Source organism: Mauremys mutica, chromosome 6, assembly GCF_020497125.1.
Source record: "Mauremys mutica isolate MM-2020 ecotype Southern chromosome 6, ASM2049712v1, whole genome shotgun sequence".
Taxonomy (NCBI): Eukaryota; Metazoa; Chordata; order Testudines; family Geoemydidae; genus Mauremys; species Mauremys mutica.
This window is the reverse complement of record NC_059077.1, coordinates 68675148-68695176: the sequence shown is the minus strand read 5'-3', so window position 1 is coordinate 68695176 and position 20029 is coordinate 68675148. Positions and strand designations below refer to the sequence as shown.

General features: G+C 43.1%; 1 protein-coding gene across 5 annotated transcripts in view; it reads right to left on the bottom strand.

Moving 5' to 3' along the window:
- KCNN2 (potassium calcium-activated channel subfamily N member 2) overlaps window positions 1–16481 on the bottom strand; it is a 176863-nt gene extending 160382 nt beyond the window's left edge. Inside the window, exon 1 of one of the 5 annotated variants that reach the window (XM_045020092.1) lies at window positions 16327–16481. The gene's annotated coding sequence lies outside the window, so the exon portion shown is untranslated. Of the gene's footprint in view, window positions 1–9812; window positions 9903–11190; window positions 11331–14943; window positions 15028–16326 lie in introns of those variants that run through there. The other 4 variants (XM_045020090.1, XM_045020089.1, XM_045020088.1 and 1 more) reach the window with 4 other exon arrangements.
- Between the last annotated feature and the right edge of the window lie 3548 nt (window positions 16482–20029).

Genomic DNA, 20029 nt, shown 5'->3' with positions numbered 1-20029 from the left:
CTTTTCTCAGCTCTGAGAGATTTCAACTCCAAAGCTCTTGTGACAAAGTTCCTCCTCTACCTTGGTGGGTCCTGCGCTTATTGGCAGATTTACACACCTTAGTTATCTTCCCCTCTGGTGGAACCCACAGTCTGGGTCAACTCCTCCTGTGTCTGATCAGGAGTTGGTAGGTTTGGGGGGAACCCAGGCCTGCCCTCTACTCCAGGTTCCAGCCCAGGGCCCTGTGGATTGCAGCTGTCTAGAGTGCCTCCTGTAACAGCTTCATGACAGCTACAACTCCCTGGGCTACTTCCCCATGGCCTCCTCCAAACACCTTCTTTATCCTCACCACAGGACCTTCCTCCTGATGTCTGATAATGCTTGTACTCCTTAGTCCTCCAGCAGCTCACCTTCTCATTCTCAGCTCCTTGTGCCTCTTGCTCCCAGCTCCTCACACGCCCATCACAAACTGAAGTGAGCTCCTTTTTAAACCCAGGTGCCCTGATTAGCCTGCCTTGATTGGCTGCAGGTGTTCTAATCAGCCTGTCTGCCTTAATTGGTTCTAGCAGGTTCCTGAGTACTCTAGTACAGCCCCTGCTCTGGTCACTCAGGGAACAGAAAACTACTCATCCAGTGACCAGTATATTTGCCCTCTACCAGACTCCTGTACCCCACTGGCCTGGGTCTGTCACACTCTCTTCTCTCTACTTTCTCCGAACTCATCTTTATATCAGTTACCTGAGAGGAGAATTTTGCACTTGGGATGAAGTTCTTGTCCATCAAGAAATACCCTTGTAAGAGAGAGAAAGGGATGACATGGTGTCCACACTTCAAGAAGGATGTGGAAATACTGGAGAGAGTTCAAAGAAGGGCCACAAGAATGATCCAGGAGTTGGAAAACACACCTTACAATGTAAGACTTAAGGAGCTCAATCTATTCAGTTTATTCAAGAGTAGGCAGAGGTGACCTGGTCACATGTACAGGTATTTACATATGGAAAAAAATATCTAATAGTGCAGGGATGGAGGGTTTCGATCTTGTGACAAAGGCATAATAGGATCCAGTGGCTGGAATCTGAGGCTGGATAAATTCACCCTGGAAATAAGATGCAGTTTCCTAGGGTCATTAAGCATTGGAATAGCTCACCAACAGAGGTGGTGGACTCAACAGTACTTGGAGTCTTTAAAACGAGATTAGATCTCTTTCTAAAATCTATGCTCTAATTCATCTTCTGGGAGAAATTTAAGCCATACAAAGTACTTTATATGTTTGTATGCGGAGTTGAATTTTGACCATATGACCTAGATGCTGTGTGTAGCATCCTTAATGTTCCCATAAAAACCATCTTACAGTGCAAGAACAAACCCAAAGATGTATTCAGAACAATGTCAGTTTTGCTTGTCTTGTGCTCTCTTATGCTTCATGACTTACTAATAAGTATGCAAGCTTCCCTCTGTTCTAGGATTCTCTGAGAGGCAAATGGTGGTCCCAGCGCACAGCCTGAGTAACTAAAGCCTGTGATATGGAGCTCCTGCACGAGAAAGAATCCTCACACTATAGTAAATGAAGCTATTCACATACAGACTCCTCTTGACTCTGCATTCTTGAGCTCCCAATAGCTTTGTAAAGCTGAAATATTTGACCTCTTATGTGGTGTTTTAAATTCATCATATTTTGGTATTTTCTCTTCTCTGCCCTATTACATGCATCATTTGGACTTGTCAGTTATCTTTCTGTACATAGGGCCAATTTCTGCCCCAGGCTCCTGTGGAGAGTCTCCCTGTGCAGCAGAATTTCTCTGGTTTAGCTGCTTGGAGGGAACTTTTGGGGGGAACTGTGCAGGTGGAGCACACACAGTATGTGGCATAAAGTCCCCACATGCTGGAGGTGGGGCAGCCCTCTGCTATACAGATCGTGCTATGCCTCCGTTCTCCACCCCAGGAAATGGACATGTTAGATTCATTGGGGACTACTGCAGCCTCAGGAATTCATTCCACAGACTGAGGGGAAGATTGCTTCACTTTCCAACCACTTGTATCTTTCCAGCATTTAGCTAGCTGGTTGGGTGAGTGCTGGGAGAAGGATTTGCCTGCTATTGTGTAAACTCAGTCCCATATATAACATCAGCCTCGAGGACTAAGGAGTACAATCATGAGCTACCTCTGTCACCTCTGAAAACACAGTCAACTTCAGAGGGAGGTTATGGCAGCGATCCCAAGACTGCAGCATAGACTAGTGCAAGGGACAATAGAGGCTGCCATACAACTCAGGAAAACAAACATCTGCCAACATTTACCTTCAGAAGGGCTGACTTGCAAGGCTTTATCTTTGAATTGGATGAATCCTTCCGTAATATTACTCTGATAACAAACACTGTGGAAAATTTGTCTCTGGTGTGAAGACTGTTCAAAAGCACATCCCCAGAGGATGTCAGACACTATATATACACACTTGAACTTTCAGAACAGACAAGCTAACCATATAAAAGATATTCATAAATGTTTTACCTGGATCCCTTTGGTGAAGAAACCACTGGTCTTGAGGAAATGCTTATGAGAGAGATTAGAAAGGAACAGTGTGACTGTGGGAGGAAGCTGGTTGAAACATACCTGTGCCACTAAAGCAAGAAAGCATGGCCCCTCATATGCAAGCTGAACCTGATGGATAACAACCAAATACATCACCACAGTCTTTCCATCCCAGGTTGCATACCAACTCATCCTAAATGGTAAGCCAGCCCACAAAACAAAAAGTGCAGAATGAAACAAGTGAAGCGGGAACTTTGCTTGCTCCTCAGAGACAACAGAGTCCACAATGCGCTGCTCAACATTGAGGAGCTGACAATAGTCTTGAAAACATTGAAATGTGGAAAGGCAGCTGGACTCAATGCTATATCTAATTAACTACTGAGGTGAGAGAACAAAAGTGGCAGCTTGATTTAATTCCTGCATGGAGACAATGCAGATACTAAGGGCTTGGCTACACTTACAAGTTGCAGCGCTGGGAGTTACAGCGCTGGTCATGCAGCTGTGGAAGGGCCAGCGCTGGAGTGTGGCCACACTGACAGCTACCAGCGCTGCAGTGTGGCCACACTTGCAGCACTTTCCAGCGCTGTATTGAGAGGTGCATTGTGGGCAGCTATCCCACAGAGCACCTCGTCCCGTTTTGGCGCCGTTTTGGCGCTGAGTATTGTGGGAAGGGGAAGGAAGTGTGCGGGTCATTCCGCTTCCTGTTTGCCAGCGCCCCGTGGTGCATCGCTTCACATCCCAGCATTCACTCTTTCCAGCAGCGTTTGGCGCCATTGTGAGTGTCTTTCTGTTACTCTCTGTGTGAATCGCGATTTCTGTGGCAAATGGAGCCCGATCTGCTGAGGACTCTGCTGATGAGTGTCACCAGCACAACACGTTTGGCAGTCCAGCTATTCCTTCAGCTCCAAAGTGACAGTGAGGATTCCGACGATGATATCAATATGGATTTGCCTGCCGCGTGTGACACTAAAGTGCTTGCGGCATTTACGGAAATGCTCAGCACCGTTGAACGCCGCTTTTGGGCTCGGGAAACAAGCACTGAGTGGTGGGATCACATCGTCATGGAAGTCTGGGATGACGAGCAGTGGCTGCAGAACTTTCGTATGAGAAAAGCCACTTTCATGGGACTGTGTGCTGAGCTCGCCCCCACTCTGCGGCGCAAGGACACAAGATTGAGAGCTGCCCTGACGGTGGAAAAGCGAGTGGCTATTGCAATCTGGAAGCTGGCAACTCCAGACAGCTACCGGTCGGTCGGGAACCAGTTTGGTGTGGGAAAGTCGACCGTGGGAATCGTTTTGATGCAAGTTTGCAAGGCAATTAATCGCATCCTGCTAAGAAAGACCGTGACTCTGGGGAGCGTGCAGGACATTGTGGATGGCTTTGCACACATGGGTTTCCCTAACTGTGGAGGGGCGATAGATGGGACGCATATTCCTATTCTGGCCCCCCCCCACCTGGCATCAGAGTACGTTAATCGGAAGGGGTATTTCTCTATGGTTCTCCAGGCGCTTGTGGATCACCGCGGGCGTTTCATTGACATTTACACAGGCTGGCCTGGAAAGGTGCATGATGCACGCATCTTTCGGAACAGTGGCCTGTTCAGGAAGATGCAGGCAGGGACTTTTTTCCCAGACAGGAAGATCACAGTAGGGGATGTCGAAATGCCCACTGTGATCCTTGGAGACCCCGCGTACCCGTTACTGCCTTGGCTCATGAAACCCTATACAGGGAAGCTTGACAGGAGCAAGGACCGGTTCAACTACAGGCTGAGCCGGTGCAGAATGACTGTGGAGTGTGCTTTTGGGCGTTTAAAAGCCCGCTGGCGTTGCTTGTATGGGAAGCTAGACTTGGGGGAAAGCAGCATCCCCGCGGTTATATGCGCTTGCTGTACCCTCCATAATATTTGTGAAGGGAAGGGTGAAACATTCAGTGAGGCATGGACCACCGAGGTTCAAGTCCTGGAGGCTGAATATGCACAGCCAGAGAGCAGGGCTAATAGAGAGGCCCAGCACAGGGCTACAAGGATTAGGGATGCCTTGAGGGAAGAATTTGAGGCTGAAAGCCAACAATAATGTTTGCTGCCTTGCATGGGAGTGAATTGCACTGCTTACACTGTTATTCTATTATCCATAATAATAATATGATTTGTAGTGCCTCTTTCTTTACTGGGCTAAGGTATCTTTCACTATCTGCTATAATAAAGACTGTTTTCAAAGCCAAGAATTGTTTTATTGAAAAGAAAAAAACTTCCTTGACAGACAGACAGACACACAACATTTCATGAACACAAGAGGGCAGGAGTGTGGGTTGGTGAACTGTACAGTCACAAGTTTGCATATGCCCTGTCTGGATTGCTGTTTAATGAATCCTGCACTTCAGGGTTCATATACTGCATGGTGATGGGGGTTGAATGCAGAGGGTAAGGGTGGTGGTAGGTATCAGGGCTGGTTGGGGAACATACAGGTGTTGGAGGCAGCTGGTGGTGGTAAGAACCTGGATGCTGGGGAAAGGTGGTTTGAGCTGACATTGGGGCACAAGGCACAAAGGACGGGGCGGGTGGGGGAGTAGCACGGTAGTGCTCTGCTTGCATGGCAACGAGTGACTCTATAGACTCCGCTTGGCGCTCCAGGATGCTTAGCAGCCGCTCCGTGGTTTTCCTCTTGGCCACTGCATTTCTCTTGCGTGTCCTGCTTTCTTTCTCTCGCCAATCCTTCAAGTCCTTACTCTCTCGAGCAGACTGATTAAGAACAGTTTTCAGCATGTCTTCTTTGCTCTTTCGGGGATTTTTTCTCAAATTTTGAAGCCTCTGTGATGTTGAACATCTGGGCAGTCCAGTAGTCAAGGTCACTGTAGAAACAGAAATGACAACATTTAACACGGGCAGCATTGTATCCACTATCTCCAGACATGAATTGTTACACTGAGGGAGTGAGTTCTTATTTAAGCATTCTTTTACCCACACGCATAACACTACAGAAGCCACGACATGGTGAGTGAGCAGTGCTTATATGGGGAGAAGTGGGGCTTGGGTGTAAGAGGGGAGCTGGTTGCTTCGGGTAATCTGGAGTGCTAGAGGGGTTGAGTGAAATGCAGATGCAGGGGTGATCTTATCTCCCTATCTCTTCACTAAAGAGTCTCCCAACATTTTTCACAGGACTTAATCCTGGAAGATGTTTCCCTACTGCGAGTCACTAGGGAACAGCGGGGGGCTCTTTTAGAGCAATGTGGATTCCGCCCGGGACCCTATGCGGCTTGCCTGTGTTCAGAAATGGTCCCCCCACCACTGGCAGAAGAGTGGCGCGGACGCGTCACCGTCACTGGGACAAGGGACACAGTGGCTCTGCCTATAAACCTGCGCAGGCATATTGCCCACGCTCTGGATGAAGCTTTTGCTGAGATAACTGAGGCAGATTACCGCGACGTGATAGACCACATCAACGGGCTATTCCACATCTAGAGGCTGGCATGCATGCATCCATAACCCCCCCTCCTCTCCAGAAACATTTCACCCAGAAAATAAAAGCCGCTTACCGGTAACACGCTCCTCTGCTTGTCCTTCTGCAACTGCTGGCTGCTGCGATTGGGTGCTTTCCTCCTGGCTTGAGAAGAGCTCCTGGCTGCATGCCTCCAGGGAATCTGCGGTTTCTTCCCCCATGCCAGGAGCTTCACTCGCGGTTTCCTCCCCCCCCCACGCCTCCGCCTCCGCCGCCTCCTCCGCCTCCTCCTCCTGTCCCCCAGCCTGCTCAGAAGTGTCCATCGTTATCCTGGGATTGGCAGTGGGGTCACCCCCAAGTATCTCATCCATCTCCCTGTAAAAACGGCAGGTCGTGGGAGCAGCTCCGGATCGTCGATTCCCCTCTCGGGCTTTGTAATAGGCACTCCGCAGCTCTTTAATTTTCACCCTGCATTGTACTGCGTCCCGATCATGGCCCCGATCCAGCATGGCCCTTGATATCTGCTCAAAGATATCGTAATTCCTACGGCCGGAGCGCAGCTGTGCCTGAACAGATGCCTCACCCCAAACACTGATGAGGTCCTGCAATTCACCAGTGCTCCATGCTGGGGCTCGTTTGCCGCGTGGAGGCATGGTCACCTGTAACTGATTAAAACTGATTGCACTCCACACCTGGCTGCAGCAAACAGGAAGGAGATTTTTAAATTTCCCGGGGCATTTACAGGGCGGGTCACCTGAGCCAAGAGCAGTAGAGTGCAAACTGATGTGCAGAGTGGCTGAACAGGAATTCTGGGATACCTCCTTATTCCCTGGAGGACAGGTAAAGCGCTGGTGAGTGTCCACACCTGCTGGGCAGCGCTGGATCACCAGCGCTGCACTCCTTATACCCCTGCCGGGATGGGTTTTCAGCCAGCGCTGCAACCAGGGAGTTGCAGCGCTGGTTGTGCCCTGCAAGTGTGGACGGGGTGTTGTTGCAGCGCTGGAAAGCCTCCACCAGCGCTGCAACTTGTAAGTGTAGCCAAGCCCTAAGGCTGTGGAGATAAGCCAAACTGGTTGCATTACTCAGACCACACAAAGACCCTAACTCTTCAAATAGTTGCCACCCAGTATCATCACTCTTATCAATGGACAAACTATATAAACAGATGCTAATGTGTAGAATATCACAAATACTGGAAGGGCAGCTGACTGATCACCAACCTGGTTTCTGCCCAGCATGTTCATGTTGTGGCCAAGTTGCAAACCTAACTCAGTACATTGAAGATGGCTTCAAAATCTGCAAAATTACAAGGAACATGTTTGTTAATCTGTCAGCTGCTTATGATGCTGTGAAGCCATCATGCTCTTCTGCTGAAATTGGCAAGAATTTTGAGAAATAGCAATATGGTCCAGATCATCTCCTCCCTACCTGAAAATGACCATTTCTTTGTCAAGATGCGTGGTCAGAAAAGTCAATGGCATACACAACAGAATGGATTGCCCCCAGGTTCAGTGCAGTCACTCTGGCTGTTTAACTCCTACACAGATTACAAATAAGAATTCCCCAACATGTGAAGATTCATTTATTTAGATTATCTTTTCATCACCATCCACTACGAAAGATTTGAGGACATCAAGCTAATGTTAACTGGCTCACTGTACTTGGAAAATACTATTTTACTTGGTCCCTAAGTGTCAACCCCGGCAAGGCACAAGTGTTCACCTTTCACCTGAAACACCACCATCAGACCAAGCAAAAACTCCTGATATCATGGGATCTTTGAGCAATCTGAAAATCCAGTGTACTCTGGGGTTACATTAGACATTTAAAGAGCACATAAAGAAGCTGAAAAAAGCAAGTGAATTCCACGAATTGTGCACTCCAGAAACTGACAACACAAAATGGGGAGCTGACCCCCAAAACACTGAGCAACCGGTGTCACCTTGTGTTACTGAACAGCAGAGTGTTGTGCCCCAGTCTGGTCCTGCTCAAGTCAGACACAAATTTGATCCTGAAATAAAACCTGTAGATACTGAAATCTTCACAGGGACTTTGAAACCATCTCAATACTGTCACTATACTGCCTCACAGGGAATGCAACACCATCAGTGAGGTGAGATGCCTGCAGTAAAAAGGAGAGACAAACAGATGCGTGATTCCAAGATGTTCGCTTTATGGACACACTCACCACACAATAAGCTGAAGTGCAGAAAAAGAGTTTTGCCTCTGAAAATTCCTTACCCCAAAATATCACAGTGGAAGGCTATAGAGTAACAAAATGACAGGAAATGCCAATCTTAGAAAACCTGCCCCCACCCCGCCATCCCCATCAAACAAAAACACAAGTGTACTCTACATTGAGTGAGAGCTGGAATTACAGGGGTGAAAATGTGACCAAGTGGGAGTTGAGAAATGACCCCAAATGTGAATATGGAGAGCCTAGGCAAACACTTAACACTGCCTGATGCAGTGCTGCCTGTGAACATCCTGTGCGCCCAAGGAATTATTTGAAAAGCAACAACTCTAGGTCTTGGCTATGGTTTTGGAGGGACAAGCACTGATGATGATGACTACCTCAGCCTTATTAGCCATCATATGAAAACATTAGCAAGAACTTTACAGGTCAAAGCTTGCTTGCCTTACTCATTGATGTGGTTACCTTGAGAGCCAAATCCTGAAAAGGGCTGAGCACCTGCAACTACAGTTAGTTAAGTGATTGAAAATGGTGAGTGCTCATTATCTCTCTCTCAGGATTTAATTTACTGACTTCATGCAATCCAAGCTGTTGTCCCCACATTTAGTAAGTAAATGTATAAAGTGTGTCCTGTAACTATAATTATTTGCGTCTTCCTTAACTCTTTCCTTTTGTTTGACAAGCAGTCAGAGAAATGGAACCATTTGTCCTCTGTTGCTCTGGACTTCTTTTCTAAAAATGGAAGTGAAATGAGAAGGGAAATTAATTTGATAAGACAGAGAACAAAGGTTTCTCAACCAGACTGTGTGGACTTGACCAATGGCCAGCCTCCTTCCTTTATTATAATCAGGCTGTATCTGATCAGAGGCAAAAAGTTGCTACCTTGCAACCTAATTTGTTTACTTAGAACAGTTTTCATAAGCATTGTAAGTAGCTTAAGGTCAAACAAGCTTTTCAAAATGTTCATATTGTGTTAGCTGCATTTTATGCAATTAAATAGTCTTTTATAGGCCAGGCCCCATATCCTAAGTGATATATTAGACTTACTATGTGGCAGTGAACCTGGATTTATGTAGCAAGGTATACCAATTCTCCCCATTTAGTTTATCCATGATCCACTGCCCAGTTTTGCTGCCCACTAGCCTCATCCTCAGCCACCTTAAGTGCATAAAGAAAAGTGGGGAGGGACCTCGGAGTCATTGTATTATATGTATGCTGGTAAAGAAGTAAAGTATAGGAGTTAAAGTATTAGCAATACAATAAGTAGTGTCTCAGTGCTGTGCCATACTAACAGTGCTGCCAGAGAGTTGTCATTAATTTTTATATTCTCCAGCCTTTAAAGATATTCTGTGCAATTTCTCAACAGCTGCTAACATTGCTCTGCCATCCAATATTTTAATATCTATGTGGAAACTAAGATGGATCCTTTCGCAAAGGACTTTGTTACACTTTAGACAGTCAATTTGCATGTCACATTAGTGCACCTATTCACACTGAATCCCATACCCCAAATTTGCTCATTTAGAGACTCTTACTGACAAATTTAGGGCTCCAATCCTACTCTCATAGAAGTGAATTGGAATTTTGCCATTGATTTGAATAGAAGCAGTATTGGGTCCTTTATGCCTTATATTCATCTTTTCAGTTAGTCACTGTTCTATTCCATTTAAACTTACTGTTTCACAGCCTTCAATTGTACTAGTCAGTGAACAGGTAGGATGCTGTCTGCTTCGCTGCTTGAGTTTGGATTTTAATCTGGATTTTCCCTCTCTCTCAGGCAGCTTGGCTAGTGTGAGGTGGTATAACACTGCTTTTAAATGATCATTAACACTCTGGCCTCATCTACACTCCCTTGTTTAATCAACATACATACAATGCATCACATTGGTGTAATGAAGTATTTTAGAGAAATGAAAACAAGACAGCCCCGACTTGTGTGATGCTAATGGCTTTTGGACTTTAGAGGTATTTTGACATGTGAAGCTTGCTTCTGTCTTACACTTTTTTTTCTAAACTAATTGAAACCTGCAGAAGTTGCCCCAAGCACCTTTGTCATTCATGCAATTGTGATCTGAGCAGACCACCATAATGCTTTGTTTGCAAGCCTTTGTCTTCTGTGCGATTAATTCAATTCATACAAAATTAAGCAGAAGGGATTCTCATCTAACAAGCTCCCAAAGCATATAAACCTCTGTTTTAAGAATCTTGAATCAACTGACAACTCTTTTAGAAACTGATGTAAGAATTTGAGACAGATTCTATTCTCTGTTACACCAGAGGAATCCCAGAGAGATTCCAATGAATTTCCTCTGGAAAGACAACAGGTAACTGAGAGCAGAATCTGGCACTTTGCTTTAAATACACAAGCCAGTGCACAGCCTGAGGCCCTTGTACTTCACCTAATTATTATTAATCTCTGGAATAGTCTTCCAAGGGACATAGTGGAGGCCACATTGCTTGAAACTAGTTAGCTATATTTTCCATTGCTATGTTCAGTCTCAATTGTACCTCTAAGCCAAAGCCCACAGTAGGGAGCATTTCAGAGGTACACCATCCCAGAAGAAGTCAACAGGCTCAGGTGCTCAGAAACTCTGAATTCAGCTACTTACATTTAAGCACCAGTAGCTGAAAATTTTGGTATGTGTAATTCGACTACAGACAGATGGAAACAGTGCCAGAGTTTAGCCCTTAGTGTAATGAACTAGCCCTAGAGTCACAAATGGGATTCAGGCACTTAAGTCCAAACTTTAGATTCTCAAAACCTTGATTTAGCTGCCACCTACCCCTGTAGGCACCTACATTTCCACTGGAGAGGTCCCCAAGATGCCTACATTTCTGCTGATGGGCTTGTGTACAGTCACCTCAGACCTGACAATACCAAGCAGCCTGATGCCAAACTCACATCTAAGTGCCAGAGGGACTGTCCCCTACCTATCTTGTCTGCAGGGCCTGAGGCAGTGGAGGTGCTCTGAGGGAGCTGCTGAGCAGGTCTGCCAGCCAGAGAAGGAGGTGGTTTCTCCCTTCTACCCAGTAGCCCAGAGCTAGAGCACTCACCTCAGATGTGGGAGAGTCCAAATCCCTCTGATCACAACGGTCCCTTCTGTCCTTGGAATCTGACTCCCTGCTCTGCCTGAAGTGGAACAAGGATTTGACCCAGGTCTCCCATCTCCCAGGTGAATGCTCCAACTACTGGGCTACAGGGTATTCTGGAGTGTCTTTCAGGAGAGGGTTCACAGCTGTGAATCCTGAATAGAGGGAAGCTTCTCCCTCCAGGTTGGACTTAGGCACTTAACACCCTTTGTGGAGTACGATTTAGGCCACAGCTCCCTCCTTGGCATTTTCAGTGGACTATCTTAGGCAGCTACCTACTCAGCATGCTGGATTCTGTGAATCCAGTTTTATGCACCTAACTCTCCCCAAGCGTTTTATAGGAACCCTAGGTGTCTAACTCAGGCTTGTGAATTCAACTTGGTGGCAGGGTATCTAAAAGTTTGGTTCTGCAGTGGTCAGCCTAAATTTCCCTTGTTAAGCTGGCCCCAAGCCCTGTAATTAGTCCACTAGATCTTGTTTCTCTTGCTATTGAGCTGCCCCTTGTAATGACCAAAGTTCACGCTGGCAGCTCAGCAGAGGAATTGATGCAGATGCAGATGAATGGCTACTAATGAGTCTGTAGCATCAGTGGTAGTGAGGATTGAACTTCCCCTACAAATGTGAACTGATCTGCCATTTTCCCAAAAATAATTCCGGTGGCTGTGAAAGGATCGTGAATAACTTGAGAGCTTTAAGAAAAGATAATGACAAGCTTTTGAGCCTTGCATTCTGTTACGTGAAAAGGACTAGAAAATTACTACTTTCTTTTAAAAAAAGACGGCTGAGATTCAGCTACATTTCTGGCTCCCCCAAATTTAGGTTCTGAGGACTGCAAACACAGGCTACAGAGATTTCTCTCCGAGCTATGTCCATCTAGTGGCAGGTGTGGTGATATTTGCTATGATGTATGTGCTGAATGATTTATATAAATCTCTCTGCATGCAAAATGTGCGAGGCTTTAAAATATTACTAATGCTTTGAGATCTGCAGATGAGTACCATGATAAGCACACATCACTTCAAATATATGTATAAACATTTTCATTTTAAACTACAGATTTTCAGGTATAAATTAAAAGCAGGTGTATTTGTGTGAATGTTCACCCTCATAGCCACAGGAACTTTCATACAAGCACTCAGTGCTGTAGTCAGAGGGACAAGTACTCACAAATTGTTTTATCCATCAATCTATTTTAGTCACGATCAAAAGCTCTTCTCTTGAAAAGATCAAGATTATGAAGAACTGTGGACAAATGCACCAATTATTCTTGATGGATCAATTCAAAAAGTAAAACACAGTGGAGACAAAAGGAGGCCCACACATTTAAATTATCCTGGAGTACAAGATTATTACTAACAGTGGTTGATTGTATTCTATGTTGCTTAAAGCAAGAAAAAATAAAAATCTACAACTCAGATGAGTATCACAAAAGGTGTGAATTGTCACTTATTCCCAGGAAAGGAGCAGGTTATACTCTCTGTTGAATGGTGAAAGAAAACTAGACTGGTGTACATTTGGCTATGAAGTAAATAGACTTTCAGTAATGCTATATCCAAAACAGCAGTTTTCACACCACGTGAGGAATGTCTACACAGCCCAGGGCAGTAAGCTTCCCAGCCTACATTGACAGATTTGGGCTAGCTGTGGAGACTGAGCTTTGGAGTTGCAGCTCGGGCTGGAGTTCAGACTCTGAAACCCACCTTGCCTCCCTTAGGCCTGAACCACAACTTCAAAGTACCAGCTACACAGCGATTCTGAGAGTTCAAGTCTGTCAACCGAGGCTTGCTGCCACAGGCGGTGTAGGCAGATTCCCTGGAGATCAAGTCTTTTTGCCCAAGGGGTTAAGGTTTACATAAATGTTGAAATAATATTGTTATATAATTTTTATTTATAATAGTTTTTATTTTTAAATATATAAATAAGGAAAGTGTTAAGCAATGTTAACCATAGACATTGCTGCCAGCTCCACCTAGGATACATATGAAATATGAGATGTGGGGCAAACAAGCAAGTTCCCCCAATTTGGGAATAGAAAATACACTTTCCAAAAAGACAAGCACATAGAAAACATGACCCTAGATGGCTCCTACCTGAATTTATTATACAACCATTTTGATTTTTAAGGATGAACGGTCTCTGAATAACTAGCAAACCCAGAGATTTTTTGTTTGTAATAAAACGGTAACTTTTTGTTCTGTTTTTTCCTTGAGCAAATATTTATTGCATATCATGGGAAAAAATCCAGCTCTTTGCAGGCTTGACCCTGGCTGGTTTATGAAGTGCAGAGAGCCAAAGAGCTAGCACTGATCACACAGTATTTGCTGTGCACAGGTTTCAGCAATGTGAGCAATCCTCCACCCACCTCTGCTGAACTGTGCATGATTCAGGAGAAAAAACAGCACGCGTGATGAGTGAGAGAAATAGGGTTTAGGGGCTTAAATGCAACCCAGTGAATTCAAATGAGGACCTCAGCAGCCATTTTTAGCACTTCACTTTACTCTCACCACCCTCCAGCAGTTGAATTATACTGCTGAGAATCTGGTTCCCAGTCTCTCAGCCAGCTGTATGATGTCTAACATATTCTGGGCATAAGGTGTGTACTGGCTCCCCAGCCTGGAGCTCCAACACCCCTCAGCATGCTTCATCTAATGGCTCATCACTATCCAGTGGTGGCTTATAGGGTTGCTTTCTCACAGACTTCAACTCTACAGATGCAAGTTCAAGGCCCGTATCTCCTGAACTACTTTGTGCTTCTCTTCCATTATCTGAGAGACTTGCTTCTGGAATACAGGATCTTGTTCCAAGCACAGATTTGTTGGTGTTTAGAACTTCTTTTAAGAATTCTAGTAATTAGAAATGCACTATTGTGATCTTTTCTTCAGCAGTTCTGCCTTGTGGTGACACAAATAAACCTTCCTCATCTAGGCATATGAAAAGCAGAGTTTTCCCTTCATCACTCAGAGAATGTACCATCACATTAATGGTACAAGATGCAGGGGTTTTAGATATAGCCTCACCAATGAGCATGCTCTGAAAGCAGCCAGTTCCCATGCAGTGCATGCTGATGGAAATAACCCCTTCAGTCAAATGAATCTAAGGGATTAAAGAGATTTTTTTTCTTATGTCTCTAATTTAGAATAATAAAAGGCTAGATTGGATAACATTTTTAGAGACCAAAATCCTGTGTTTATCCTTCTGCTTTCTGTACTGCTGAACAGGGAGTCAACTGGCTCAGCAGCTGTGAGACAGACATTTTAAAATTGGGCCTATCCCACTGTGATCCAGGAGGAAAGTTTAGTTGAGCCATCAATTGGTGGGAGACTGGATAAAACCACTTCAGCATCCAGTCTATGCTTCCCTTAAATCACCACAAAGTTATGCCCAGCACAGCTATCCTGCATAGCAAATCAGCTAATTGACATGAACTGTGTAATCCGGGTATTTGTCCCGAGCATCAACTGCTGTGAAGAGTGCCCAGCCTACTTTGCAGAAAAGATCCATGACTCTCTTAGTTGAGGAAAGCCAGAGAAGAACAACTGTGCCCACTGCTATTGAAAATTGTCAATGCCTCCTTCAGAGAAGCAAGTCTGCCAACCTGCCTGATCCTCAAGAAACCAATATTAGACACAAAGTTAGCCAGCTATGCCTCATCTTCACCCCTATTTCTAGATTAAATCGTTAAAAAAGTAGTAACAACTAAGCTCCAACAGGAAATACCTTTTAAATCAGGCTTCAGATGGCCTTGGCAAGACCAAAATGATGCTGGTCAAGAGGGAGATTACTTGAGAAACTGGGACATTATTCTCCCACTCCATTGAAGATATACTCCCCATCTCCCACCACATCTTCATTTATCACAGGGGTGGGAAACCTAAGGATCACTAAGCCTAGAACATCAGGTAACATCAGTGGTGCAAACCACCACCAACTGCCCCTGTTTTAAATGAGAACATGGCCACACTGATCCACCCATCTGTTGTCTCCATACAGGATCACTGCAATTCAGGACTTGTCTAGGTGTGTTTTTAAATTCAGTTTGCTTAATTTAAAATCCCACTTTAAACACCCATGTAGACATAATTTAAACATATTTAGCTCAATTTTAGCAGGTCAAGTAAGAGCCTATATAGGACCCTTTGGGCAATGGAAACAAACTGGAAGCCATCAATCTTCAAGCCCATCCATGGGTCAAGATGCTGTTATGTTTAGAACTGGGTGAATAATGGATATTTTAGTTTATTGGCAAATTGAAGTGTTTTGTTTGACTCAATGTTTTTCATTCAACCAAAAAAACACATTTTTGTTCTGTTTCAGTTTCAGACTGGTGACTAAAGCTGGGCAATTTTTTTCCAGCAAATATTACATTTGGATAGAATTTGGCCAATAGTTTAAGCAAAAGAAAAAACATTTTGGAAATGTTGAAATGGTTCATTTTGAAAAAAATCTAAGTGAGCTATTTCAAATGGCAATTCAGTTTGGCCCAAATGAATTTTTTTTGGCTTGTCATTTCTCCGGGGGGGGCGGGGGAGAAGAGGGTATTTTGGTTAAAAATAACCACTTTTTTCCCAATTCAGCCACTAAACAAAAAAAAAACCCAATTAGTCACCCAGCATTGGCTGTACTGGGGCCACTGCTCTCCTTATAACTTTAAACCCAGTGGGTTAGGGCACACGCCTGGGATGGGGGTGACCAAGGTTCAATTCTCCTCTCTTCTCCCTGATCTAGAGGAGTACTTGAACTTCAGTCCCGAACATTGCAAGAGAGCTCCCTGAGCTATGGGATCTTCTGCTGTGGGTCTCAGTCTCTCTTGTTGAATCTGTTCCCCTTTGTATACATAATAGTAACTGGAGCAGGGACTTGAGTATCCCTTATTTTAGGTGAGTGCCCTACCCACCAGGCTATACAGTCATTTTCACTGTTTCCCTGGCCCAATGACTGTTTGTTTTCACCACAAATGACTGTTGCCCCTATAAACCAGAGAAGGGGGAAAGAAAATTATACATGTATATCCTAGCCAACATCACTTTGCAGATTTAGTTTACCAAGGAATTGTTATGATGATAGGTGATTTTAAAGTTGCTAAATAGTGTGGTAAGGCACCTTCTTGGTCTCACCAGCCTCAGCTGTTTTTAGTCTTGGCAAGATGGGCTTGGGGTAAAACAGTCCCTCTTGGCTGCACAGGGGCAGTCCACTCCTTCTCTCAGCCAGTCTTTTGGGCTTGTTTTTCCTCCCTTATGGGAGGGACTGTCACCTTACCTACTAGCAGCTTAACTTCCCCCTCTCACCCCCAACAGGGGAGGGTTTAAAAAGGTCTCAGGCACCCTTGGTTGGAATCAGCTGATCCTAATTGATCTCTGGTAACCCCTTCTCAGCTGAACCTGATTGACCTGTAGTCACCCCTCCTCAGTTGATAGGGAGGAGGGCCTTTTACCCTTCTGGGACTGTTTTCTGCTCTGCCCTTGCAGCTATCTGTCCTGAGTTCATCACAATAGGTAGCAAATTGGGAGTCCATTTATTCATTACAAATCAAAAATCAAACTCTGACCATGTACTGATGATCTTCACACTATTTTGCTGTGCTACAAATGTATTGCTGCAGAGAATCTGTACTAATGAGAAGATATATCATGATTCCTTGTTATAAGTTAAACTTAATTTTTAACTTTTCACTGTGTTCAACCCAAGATTCATAAGCAAAGTAGTAACCATCTATATAATATATTAATCTAGCATGCCACCATCCCTTTCTGCATGCTTAAAATTTACCAAAAAACCAACAGCAGATTAAAAACTCAAGAACTATATAAATAGTGTACATATTTTCTGCTTTAATACTTGAACATCAGAATTTAAATCTTCCCTGATCCTTTCCTTCCTCCCTCCCCCATCCATATCCCTGCCTCCCCCACCCCCCGGGTTAATTTCCTGTAACACTTAATTGTGCCTTAACTAGCTTTAGAATAAATAGTATTTCCTCTTTGTGACTAATAAGATGCGCTGTTACTTTTTGGGATGGAATTTCTCTCTCTCTACATATTTTATTTTACCAAATCATCATTTCAATCAATTGAATATTTTAATTTGCACACATTATACCATGATCCAGGTAACTATTAAAATGCTAATACATCTTTACATCTTATGAAGGAAATTCCATATAGAAAAGAGTCTTAATTGTAACAGCTTTGCAGCTTAAATAGGCTTCTCCCTGATCCCTTACTAGAGTATTGTAAAGGCTGATTCCACTAAATATTGAGTCATGAATACCTGAAAGAAAGAAAATTCGCATGTTAATTACCTGCATAATCTTAATATGTCACTATCAAAATGAGAATTTTTTCTTTCCCACTACTCTAATAAGATATTGGAAAGGCCCTTCATTTTCAGTTTTTATTTTATTTAAAATTTCCCAGGAATTGATCAGTTTAAGTTAAAATGGGTAAAAAAAAAAAGCCATTATGTGAAAACATGAACTTAATTGTTTGTGTAAATATCAGGGGTAGTATTAGTGTAGGGATGGGAGGACAGAAAAAAAGCAACAAAAAGAAAAGTAAGATTATTGGACATAACAGTTGAATGTTGTTTGTTTCATGAACTGTACATTAACAGTATGTACACATATGCACACGTGCGCACATCTTCCACTATGTTGTCTTACTGTAACAGTCAGCCTAATGCTCACACTTGGAATAATTTATTATTATTATAATCACATCCAGCTAATGTAATCAATTAAATATTCTTAACATAATCAGTATGTTCATGTACCTGTGTGGTCCAAAATTGAGGTGAAAGTCAGTAAAAACTGACTAATAGCTTTTGTAAAACCCAGGAATTTGAGAAAAATAAGTAAAAACAGAAAATGTAAATAGTGGTAAAATATTTACACAACACAATGTCATTTTGCCTTGTGGTCTAGTGATGACAATCAAAGTACTGCATACTGTAGATACCTAAGGTAAGGGGACAAGTAGAGAAGTGGAACAAAAACTAAATTATGCATGGAAGCAAAAAAATCAGAGAAAAGTAGAAGGCAGAGATGACAAAGGGTGAGTCAACACTGTCTTCAATTTTATTGGCTTTTTGTGTTTAAATCAGGAATTTTTTTTAACTGATGCATTATAGACAGCACCTATGGGGCATTTTAAGTATAAGATACAGGAAATAAATTCCTTCATTTCTAAATTGGGCTGTATTCTCAGATGGCATAAATTGGAAAAGCTCCACTGATTTACACCGTCTGAGGATATGGCCCATAATATTGTAATTTATTATGTACGTTGCATTTAGTGACCGCCTGTGTTTCAGTAGCATTGGTCAGAAACAAGAACTTGGATCAAAAGTAGATTTTGAAATGCCAGAATTTCCTGCAGGATGGAAACCTCCCCCCCCCCCCCCAAATTAAAATTGGAACTATCAAAACATTCTTCTTCAATAATGTCAATGTTATAATTTATATATTATAGAATAATACAAAAATAGTTTAATATAAGTAAACACTTGTAACCTTAAAGTCTAAACAAAAACATTTACTTTATCAAAACAAAATGTTTCAATATTGAAACATCTAAACATTTCATTTAGACTCCCCCCTCCTCCCCATCAAATTTCATCGAAAGTCACATTCCTGTGTTATGTTTGTTTTGATCGTTGTATTTTCCAATAGAAAATTATTCCTTGACATTTTTTGATCTGCTCTAGTTCTCAGCTTTATCATAAACTTTACTTATGTGAAATGAAAGAAAGATGGTCCACAGTAATAAATATAACAGTGCTAAATAGTAATAAATTTAATAGACTATTGGAAAATTAAGGTTGCCAGGATGTGTGTAGTAATCAGTTCTCAAAAGTGGTTGGTTTTTTTTGGGTGGGGGGGAGGAACCAGGAGGTTACTTTGCTTTTCCATTTTATGGGCTCCTAAATCATAACCCAGCAAGCTACAGGAATGTATAGTAACACACTTTTATATGTGTACCCATGACACGCACCCTGGACTAATGAAGAAAGACCTATGTAGGCTAGGTAATTCAGCCTAGCACTGCTATGTAAACCATGCTGCACTAACCAGAATCTCATCACTAGACTTCTCACATGAAGAGGACACAACATCAAGAGTGTCAGTTTTATGGAGAATTAAAATAATACAATCTGCACAGGAAAGAACCACTCCATCACCCAAATTTTGCATGAATGTGAAGAAAAGAGCCATGAAAAATAAGGCAGAAGGTACAGTTGTATTGAACTGATTGTTAAGTAGAAGTCTTAACAGAAGATTTTTGTCTGGAACATGTTAATTGATAAAAGCACTGCAGGGAATGGCAGCATGTCTCTTTGTGCACAAAACTCCTGTTTGTCCATATTAATCCACAATCAGCCTGGGTATTTACTAATATTATTCCTAAAGAGCTATAACCACAAATAGAAACTGACTGGCATATAATTTCAACAGCTAAATTACCATTTAAAACAATCAATGTTTAACCTCAGTTACCATACTTAATATTTAATATGTTGGTCACTGTGGGCAAATTACATTTTAATGGCAACCACTGTATACTGACCTTCATCCATGGCAGCACTATCAAAAGGTGAAATGTGCAAATGTTTAATCAAAGACAGTGTCTAGAAGAGAAGCTGGTTCACAATGATGGGGAAAGACAGCCAACTACTGTCACACAACTGGGGGAATAAATTAACAGGCTGCCCGCAAGGCAGGAAGGAACAATCTGAGCCCGTGGTGGAAGATGGGAACTTTTAACTGCCAAGAAAATATTAATTTTAAAGTTAGATAAGCAGAATATGC